This window comes from Ornithodoros turicata, chromosome 4 (assembly GCF_037126465.1).
Source record: "Ornithodoros turicata isolate Travis chromosome 4, ASM3712646v1, whole genome shotgun sequence".
Classification (NCBI taxonomy): Eukaryota; Metazoa; Arthropoda; class Arachnida; order Ixodida; family Argasidae; genus Ornithodoros; species Ornithodoros turicata.
Genome location: NC_088204.1, coordinates 66,152,042 through 66,161,845, shown reverse-complemented (window position 1 = coordinate 66,161,845; position 9,804 = coordinate 66,152,042).

Here is a 9,804-nt window from a genome sequence, read left to right as displayed (position 1 = left end):
AAGAACTACGATGTGTGCAAAGAAGTGACTCCTTCAAGCTCCTTGGGAAACCACAGTTGGACATTGCCATTGTTTCTGGCACTCTAAGCACCACTCATGTGAGACCTGGACTCTACCACAGCTGCCTTCGACACAGGGTGGAGTACGAAGCCAAGAATCCAACGGAAATAACCCTCAGCGTGCACTGTCTAGAATATAGGCCATACAAAGCATTTGCTTACGGTATTATCAGCATTGCGCCTGTATTCCTACGTGACATCCAAGACAGTAGACGTTTGGCCTTAAAACCTGCGGACTTCGCCTTGAATAGCCTTGCGTTCCACATGTCTCAGTACTTTTACACAGAGGTCAAATTGCAGAGCACGCATTATCCTTATTATTCCTGCACGAGTCATGGAATCAGCAGATGCACCATGGGAACCCGTGAAGCTAATAGATATACACTGCTACCGGTCCAGGAGAGCGAGGGTGTCGTCCATAAACGTTCCATCAAGCAACTCACCATTACTCGGTTGAGTAGCAACATACATGTCATCACCTTGCTCTCTTTGTCGAATGAGATTATTAGAACGGAGTCATCGTTTAAGCTGCTTACAAAGACAACCTTACTTGTACTGGCAAATAATTACATACCCCACGTGGCCTGCTTGAGACAAGGATCTAAGAACACACGGGCTGTTAACTACATCGGCTGGCGTTTTATCCGCTTCTGTGCACCGACCGCGTCAAGTGTACGCGGAGCAATTAGTGAAGTCGGAGACATCGCACGACGTGGGCAGAGCGAGCGTATCATGGAAAACTATGGAGTCACAGACGTGGCTGTTGTTGCAATACACGTTAAAATGCAGACTGGAGTCAAGATAGTCGTTAAGACCAATGGACTGGCACGTGGTGTCCTCTTCAGTTCCAAACTGCTCTTCGAAACTGCTTGCATCACTATTGGGGAACACCACATCATTTACGGCCACGTCAGTTCGATCCGAACAATGGTCAGCATTCCATCTAGGACGACAAACGAAATCCTTCTCAATGACCTGATACGACCGTCTCTTTCTCCTTCAGTACAACGCCCGCTTTTTCGACTTGCTTGTGAACACGAGAGCACGCTTCGCGAACAGAGGCTTCGGGGCTCTCGAAATCCAAGCAGAGCTCATCGCTTTTACACAGTGCGAGAAGAGGAAATATCAATAAACGGACAGCATCAACCTCAAAAGCCCGGACTTGCACATCTTTCCTGCAACGAGAGAAGATGTGAACCTGTACAGATCCGATTCGTGTCAGTGTCCCCAACTAGTATGGACAGCATCCTTGCTCGTGAACGCGAGAGCACCCTTCGCGAACAAAGGCTTCCGGGCCCTCGAAATCCAAGCGGAGCTCATTGCAAATTCCCAGCGCGGGAAGAGGAAATATCAATAAACGGACAGCATCAACCTCAAAGGCCCGGACTTGCACATCTTTCCTGCAACGAGAGAAGATGTGCTCCTCTACAGATCCAATCCGCGTCAATGTCTCCTGAACGACGTTGTCGACAACGTCGTCCTACGATATCACCTGGCATTCTGCAAACGCCATACATCGAACCGAACGTTCCGAAAGGCTTAAACCGCTGCGGACTAGGCCTACTACTTCTTCGCGACATTGACACCAAATTTTCTCGCTGCTATTTGCAGGACAAGTGGATGTCCAAAGTGAAGCTCATCAACGGTCCATAAATAACGACACGTATATACCTCCTGCTTCGCCGTAGTGATAGTGCACACGACTCAAGACCTCCACCACTGCTACAGCCATGACATCGCCAAGTATTCGTCGAAGCCTGCAGATATCGAATAAACGTCCGCTACACAAAGAAAGCATGCGTGCGGCATTATTCACTGCTTGACAGAACCCTTGTACATAACGTGGTATTGAATAACACTATTCCCGTATTTTATTCTCTACACACACGGCAACCTGCGCGCCTTTTTTCTGTGAACCGGGCATACCACTTGAGAGATAGGTTGTTGTTGGTGGCCTTTACCGAGCTAGGCTACACTCTTAACTCCGTACCCTTTAGTAAAGGGTAAAAAATCTCAATATTTTACCCTCTATTTCAGAAGCTACCAGGTACCCTCTGAGTGACACCTTTTATAAAAGTTACAAGGAAACCCACTAACTAGAGGTTACGGCCTTCAATCCAGCACCTGCCCGTAAAGGTTACGCCAACGTGCGGCTTTTTATACAGGATGTTCATTTTTATTCGCAACAGAGTAGCGCTCATTTGGCAGGTGGGTTATGTGAATCTTTGCTAATTAGTCGATCCGTAGTTACAAACACATGCGTCAGGAAATGTCGGAAATGTTTGTAACTACGGATGGGTTAATTTGCGAAAATTAACATAACCCACCTGTCAAATGAGCGCTGGTGTGATGCGAATAAAAACAAACACCCTGTGCGTGGGATATGGACAGACATTTACAGAACACACCAAGGTACCAAAATGAACCAGCAGAAAAGGAGATCTTGAACATATGTATATTACAAAAACAGAAGTCTGTCGAGAGGTGACACATTGTGCACAAGTGCGATTCTGGTGTGAGGAGAAACCATGGTCGCTTTACCATGCTTGTGGAAAAAAGAACTATCTTCTAAGTGAGAAGCAATGCATAAAAGTGCGAGGAAGCTAGCGAGTCAAAACAACTGACCTATGTTTGCTAAGCTGAACACACCCAACGAAATGGAGAACTGCAGCAGAAAAAAATTTATTCCACATTCGTGTTGCAGAGGCGAGCGCAAATGGCAATACAGTATTACATAAAACGCACACAACCTTGAGGAATATGAGTGTACAATAACGCAGGAGACACTACATTACTGCGTTATCAGCGTTGGAGGCGCTCTGGGACGAGTTTGTGAGGTACTGCATTGCGCTGGTGACGGTATGTGAACCTGCATGTGGGATCCTGGGAACAAAAGTTTGGGCAATGAGAGTAACATTTACGGAACCATTCAAATCCGTACAAAGCACAAGGTACAAAGCAGCATAAATGCGGGAAGGCGTTCACTCCGCGATTGAGTCTTAGAATATCGTAAGAATACAACAAGTAGGAAGCTGCGAATTATATATCTTGATGCATATATCAGCAGCTCGCAAAATGCACGCCGGTGTATTGACTTGGCGACCAAGTAAGAGCAGAAAAGTAGCAAGCGTAAGTGGCGTTCATATGCAGGACCGCAAAACGCTTGCCATAATCACAACAAACCTGCGCTAAGAGCTCTTGCTATCAAAATAACGCACGTACCTAGCACAAAATGTACACTTACCCAGTGTATGAAGTGTGTGAATTAGGGCTGCGGTGGTGACGTTCGTTTTCGGTTATATATTCTTTGCAATCTTCGCACTCACTACACTTTCCCCTGAGAACACCGAAAATATACTTGTTTGCTAGCGACATCTAGCTTTTCCGTTGTTCCTGACGACACTATGATAAACGCGAGGAAAACCACTGATTAAAACAGATTACACTTGTTAACGGACGGACGACGAGCGTTAAGCGTTTCAAGGAAACCGCTCTCAGTGTGGATAGACCTAGACCAGGCTCGGCTACGCAGCGAAATCGGAAATCTTGGTGGTTGCGGCATTGACAATTGTTTTCCACCCTTTAGAAAGAAACATACTATCAGTATTTCAGACTGCGAACTTATAATCTGTGTTCATACAGCATTGATAACATGTAGTTGACGTATAGGTGACGCTGAAACAGATAAAAAATAACAGCGTAGATTCGCAACTGTCGTCTCGAATGGGAGGCTGAAACGCGGCATTATGCTGAAAAACAAAAGGAAAACAAACGATAAGAAACTAACAAAGAGATTATCGTTGGAGATTTCGCTTAGAAGTTACTGTGTCGGAGTAGAGGGTACATTTATAAGTTACAACAAGCTGTTTTTGTTTTTTCCGAGATGTAACTTCTATTCGTGTTGTAAAGACATGACCTTGGTCGCTTTTAACCTCTAAATATACTTTACAGTGGTGTAACCTATAAGAAATCTCGAAATCTACGTCTATACAGAAGTTACATGTTTCTAAAAGTTACAATAAAAGGTACGGGTTTAAGAGTGTAAGGCCGGAATAACAGAGAAGAGAGAATCAAACAGGCTACCAAGCTGTTTGGATGGCTTCAGTGGGAACTGTGCCAGCATTGTATTTGATATTCTGACTACATTTGACAACCCATAATATTCCCCTACGGTTTAGCGAGCTGTGTGGGTTCCCCTACTGTTTAGCGAGCCCGGTCTTAGTGGATAAAACGTTTTAGAGACGAGGTCATACTTTCGCGAATTACATTTCAGCGAAAGGCCCGTTTCATCGACTACGTTTTAGAGAATAGGGGGGTCATTTCAGTTCTCGCGAATGAAGCTTTGGTTTCGGTTTCGACATATAATGAGCGAACCAGCGGTCAGTGTTCCATAGGTTGTCTGTTTGCGCGTGTCTTTTATTTCTCTTGGATTTAATTGCACTTTCACTGGCAGAAGAATAGGGGAACGTGATGCACAATGAGGCATGGGACAGAGTGTTGCATTGCCCATATATCCTTTATTCGGGAACCTTAAAAAAGCGGAACTGTAACTGTGTCCGTGAAACAGTGCGACCTCGTCATCAGTTCATTCTATAAATGGTGGAGCCTTGTCGGATAGGCAGATCGTACTGGCGGACGTATCACTATTAGTAGTAGTAGTATTGTTATTATTATTATTGTTATTATTAATGAGTACTTTCTACAGTGCAGGCCTTCTGTATGTAGGTGGCGTTGGTCGTTGTCGGCGAGCGTCACTTCCCTTAACTCTTCTTAGCCAGACCTTCGTTCCCAGTTCCGAACTTTCTACAGTGACTGTACGTGTTTTGATAACATCCTCACGAAGTCGTTTCTGAAGCGCTTGTTCAATGGGACGTGCAGGTATTAGATGCGGCCAGCCTACTCGGAATTGGCGGCTCCATGCATCCTGGGAAGGAAAGGGGGAAATGGAGGTGAATGACAATGGTGGTGCAGGAGAGGGAGTGGTGATGCAGTTCCGCTGGTTCGGGGTGTCTGGTTCCCTCGTAGATCTATCCAGCATAGAAGACATCGCTCAGCAGGGCCGGCTCCAGACACTCACCTTTTTTTTTTAGGAGAACGGTCCTTTGTCGTAGCGCCTATGGTGGAAGTAGGTGAGAGCCCAGCGTATATGCCAAGGAGGAATGTGCCCCCCGTCACACAGTGCGCAAAGACCACCTCCAGAAAAGACGTGATAGGGGGCACTCTTGCCTCCCCTAGAAGCACTTTTCATGGGGGGGGGGGCGTGAAAAAAATCCTGGGAACGCCCATGATGAGGTGCATCTTCCCACCACTTCTCTGCCCTTGCTGGAAATAGCAGGCGTGACCTTTTTGATTTCTCCTCGCAATTTTGATGAGATTCACTATGAATTCGTTCAACATGTCATAGCGGACTATTTCACGTTGACTGAATTGGAAGATAAGCAGGGGAACTGCCTTCGCGAAACCGCTCTGCCGTGTTGCGTGGCGAAGACCACATCAAGGAGTAAGGAACCAAATGACCGTTTGTTTAATGGTCGTCAGTGAGAAATTCTGACTTCGAATTGATTTAATGAGGAGTCAGTTGGAGGAATCGACCTAATGTGTATCAATGAGAAACTGCTTTCCAATGGATTTAACGGGATCCAACATGTTGCACCTGCAATACAATAAGTGAGAAGGTCGCTGCTGAAGGAACGAGGGTAATGGCGACCAACCGTACATCATCACTCTGAAATTAAGTAATATGATTAGGAAGAACGCCGTACGTCAATGTCGAAAATGCAGTAATTCGAGGAACGTATCCAATTCGAACAAATGAAATTCCCGAGTGCCAAAAAATACTGCAAGTGGAAATCGAATGAAAATCGGAATTTAAATTTATTCCGAACAAATCATGGCCTGGACAAACTGCAGAGGCCGTTCGCCGATGTCACCGCTGGCCGAGTGCAGAGTCCGATCAGGGCGCGTTCTAATACCAGTAACACCAACGGCGAGCCAGTGCGAGAGCTTCGCGGCCTCCCCAGGTGTGTCGCCACCCAATAAAGTTGTTGTTGCTGTTTACGGTGCTGCTAGGGTTCACGATAAGCTACGGGTTTCCAACATTGGGGTCAAGAAATGTTGTTCGATCTTCCGCAGTTTTGCAATTCTGCAGTGCATGATTGCAGTTGCCCTGCAGGTGTCAGTGCTAAGAAGGAAAAAAAAAAAGAGAAAAGGTGTGGCTGCAGGTAAACAAAGGTACGTATGTTCCGGATCAGCAGACGAGAAAAGGGCTGTTATGTCTGTTTTACGTATTGTGCTATCGGGAGAGGTGTCATAATATGCGAGTGGCGTCAGCAAACAAAAGTGAAACAATCCGTATTGCCTTCATGTCGCTGAAGTAATGCAGGCGGGTAAAGTACCAGAGAAAATGAAAAAAATCTGGTGAAAATGCTGTTTCAAGCTTAACCCTTATGTACCACAGTGCCAGTAAAGAATGTGCAGCTGAGGCTCAGGCCCCGACTTCCTGGTGCGGGGCACGTTCCCAGACACGAAAATAATAGAAGAAAAGAAGAAAGAAAACGAACGAGAAAAAATAAGTGCCCAGCCGGTGATCGGGAGGGGCTAGAGTTTTCCGACCGGTGCTGCCGGTTGGAGCGCCCTACTGGTATTACTTCCAATGCTAGCTTCTGCTTCATGACACGGTTGTCTGGAACTGCCGATCACTGTGTCCACAGTACGCGCTTCGTTGGTTGCCCTCTGAAATGCTGTGTCAGTATTGTATTTGAAGGCAGGCCACATGCTGCACATGTTTATTACTCAAAACGAATGGTCTTCGGATGAAGTTTTAGTGAGTGGTTGACGCTAAAACTATGCACGACCACTACGAGGGATGTCACTAGCGTTGACCAACGATCTGATAGCGTGACTCAGAGTGTAATCCTGTCGATTCACTAAAATTTATGCGTGGCTTATTTCTAACAAGTGCGCACTGGCGTTGCCAGTGCCACCTAGAGCAAAGAGGGCCTGACCGCTTGAGCGATGTGACGGTAGCAATTGACGTATATGACGGATGCAGTAACAATTCGTCAATCCCGACAGTGTTATCTGCAACCCTTGCCAACGATCTATATTCTCTGTTGGTCAAGCGAGACCCCACCAGCTGCGCAGACAGCTACTGGTAGCCAGAAAGAGAGCTTCTTGTGTTTGAAATCGTCTGCGGTGTTTTTCCGAAGGCAGAGCCGTTTATGCCGTGGCACACGACATCCCGACTCTTTCCGCGCAACTGGATGAAGGAGTGAGACCAGCCGTGCTTTCTTCACGCGGTTGAGAAGTAAGGAGACCACAAAAAATAAAAAATAAAAATATAAAACGCAGCCAACTAGAAGGGCAGTCTGGTGCTCCAAGTGCATGCTTACTTAGAAGGGCACTATTAAGATGCAAAAACAACTGACTGTCACATGAAAGTTCGTGTTTCAATTGGTATAGTTCAAACAAAAGTTGTTCACACAACACTACTGTTTAGAAGAAAAATACAACGTAAGGACAGCTGTCCTTGGCGACAAGGAACGGGATTCACAGGAGGCAAAGATTGGTGGCAGTTTACCGTATGATATTTGTACAAGCGGTGGATGTCCCAGGAGAGGTGCTTCTTTATAAAGTTGATTATCATCATAATTCTACACATTTTCATAGAAGCTGGAGCTGTCGTCTGCTACTGTAATCGTACGTCTGCTTCTGTGCGTTCAAAGTTCAAATTTCCATTGTCCAATCATGGAGTAGATATTCGGAGTCGATGTGTTGCCGTCCTATACGTGGACGTGCGGAAGGGCTCCTTATAGTGGTTGCCGATTATGACAGTCGTTATAATCTAGTAGGTGTTGACAAAAAACACCACGATGCATGTGCTGAAACGACGTTCACTGCTTAGCGCCGAAGCAAGAAAGAGTGCGGTATAATTTCGATTGTAGCTTTGTAACGGAATCCAAAGTTTTGAATTATAGTAAGTACGAAATTAACATAGCGTGTAAAGTAGATTGAAGTGAACTTATTTTTGAATTTTAGTGCCCCTTTAACAAGCTCCACACTTCAGGACGACTCCAGGACGCTTCAGCGCATAGAGTATTAAAGCGGAAATACATTGCATTGCCTCAAAGCGATCTCCGGGGACGTAGGTTCCGAGCGAGGCAAAGCGAGCGCCACGGCTCCTCACTCCATGTTTCCTTCATGTTTCTTTACCTAGGCGGCCTAGGTATACCGAGCGCCATTTTTCTCCTACAGTAACGCTGGCGTCTCACGCACACGATGTGTGTGAGGATCGTATGAAATGTTTCCCGAAGGAGGATCTGTACCCTCTGCAACACCAACCTTGACAAACAATCTAACTTACGGCCTTCCTTTTCAGCAGTATTGTCTGTTGGGTGACGAGTAGAGCCAGTCGACAGGGTATGGTCCCCTTTACTACGTTCTCCGAGCTTGCGTTCATAGCGCTTTTCTACTTGCTTCAGTTTCGAAGCCTCCTCCGGATGGTTTTTCTGCATTTTGCTTCGAATTGCCTCGCCCGTTTCCTTCGACAGGAACTTTTGAGACCTCGCCAACTGCAACTAACTCCTGTGCGATGCAGCTGCAGTCAGGGTGTCCTTTCTAACCTGAGCAGGATCCGTTAATTTTCCGCGCACATCGGCAGACTTCGTCGAAGCTTCGGACGACTTGCCCTTCCGTGAACCCGAGGATGCCTTCGAGCTCTTGGAAGCAGCCGAAGCCTTGCGCTTATTCGCCGGTTTATCAGAAGCTGGATCCATAGGCACTGACGCCACGGTCGCCTTCGAATGGAATGAAAGAGAACTAAAAAAAACTTCTTCTACTTCGTCCCGCGGAGAATGGCCATTAGCCCCAAGGGAGATCGGCCAGGGCTATGAGGATGTCCAACGGTACTATGACTTGACGGTGAATGGGTGGATGCAAAGGTGGGATGATGCAAATGTGGGCTAGAAGCGGCGCGAGCGAGAAAGGAAGTATGCAAGCCCAACCGCTACCGACATACCCCACTGGAAGTGCTGGAGGATCCAAACGACCTTCTTCTTCTTCTTCTTCTTCTTCGTCTTCTTCCGCAATGGCTGGTGAACGTGATGTCGACTGGATTCTTCTTCTTTCGTCTCTTGCTGTCGTCCACCAATGGCCAGGGCTAAATTATTGTCTAAACGTGATTATGTTTCCTAACTATGACCTCCACTATCACTACCACCATTGGTCTGTCGTGAAGAAGGAAGTCACTGAAAAGATGAGCCAGCTGTACGACTCTTCTGGATAACCGTGTGTATGAGTGAGAAAACATGTAAGACAGTGTAACAGTGGAATGAGTGAGAGATTGGTTGGTTTGTCCCATCAGTTGAGGCAACCTTGGAAGTCGCTGGGGAGGTATGTTAGCTTAGCTCAGTTGGTAAGAGACCTGGACCGCTAATCCAGAAGATGTGGGTTCGAGTCCTACAGCTGGCTGAACTTTCCAGTGACTTCCTTCATCATTAAGTTCTTAGACACTAGAGGCTTTGTATGTATTTGTCCTTTCTATGTCTTCCAACCTCGGAACATCAACTGCCATCCTGTTCTATGAGTCTGATGAAAATGTGCGTACAGACAGTGGGGAAAAAAGAGGAACTGAGATGCAGTGCAGTGCAGCGTGTGTGAGTGTGAGACAGAGCACGTGAAAAACCAGAAGGTACATACGTTACATGGACTAGGGGAAATAAAAACTCACTATAAAAACTAATGCGTT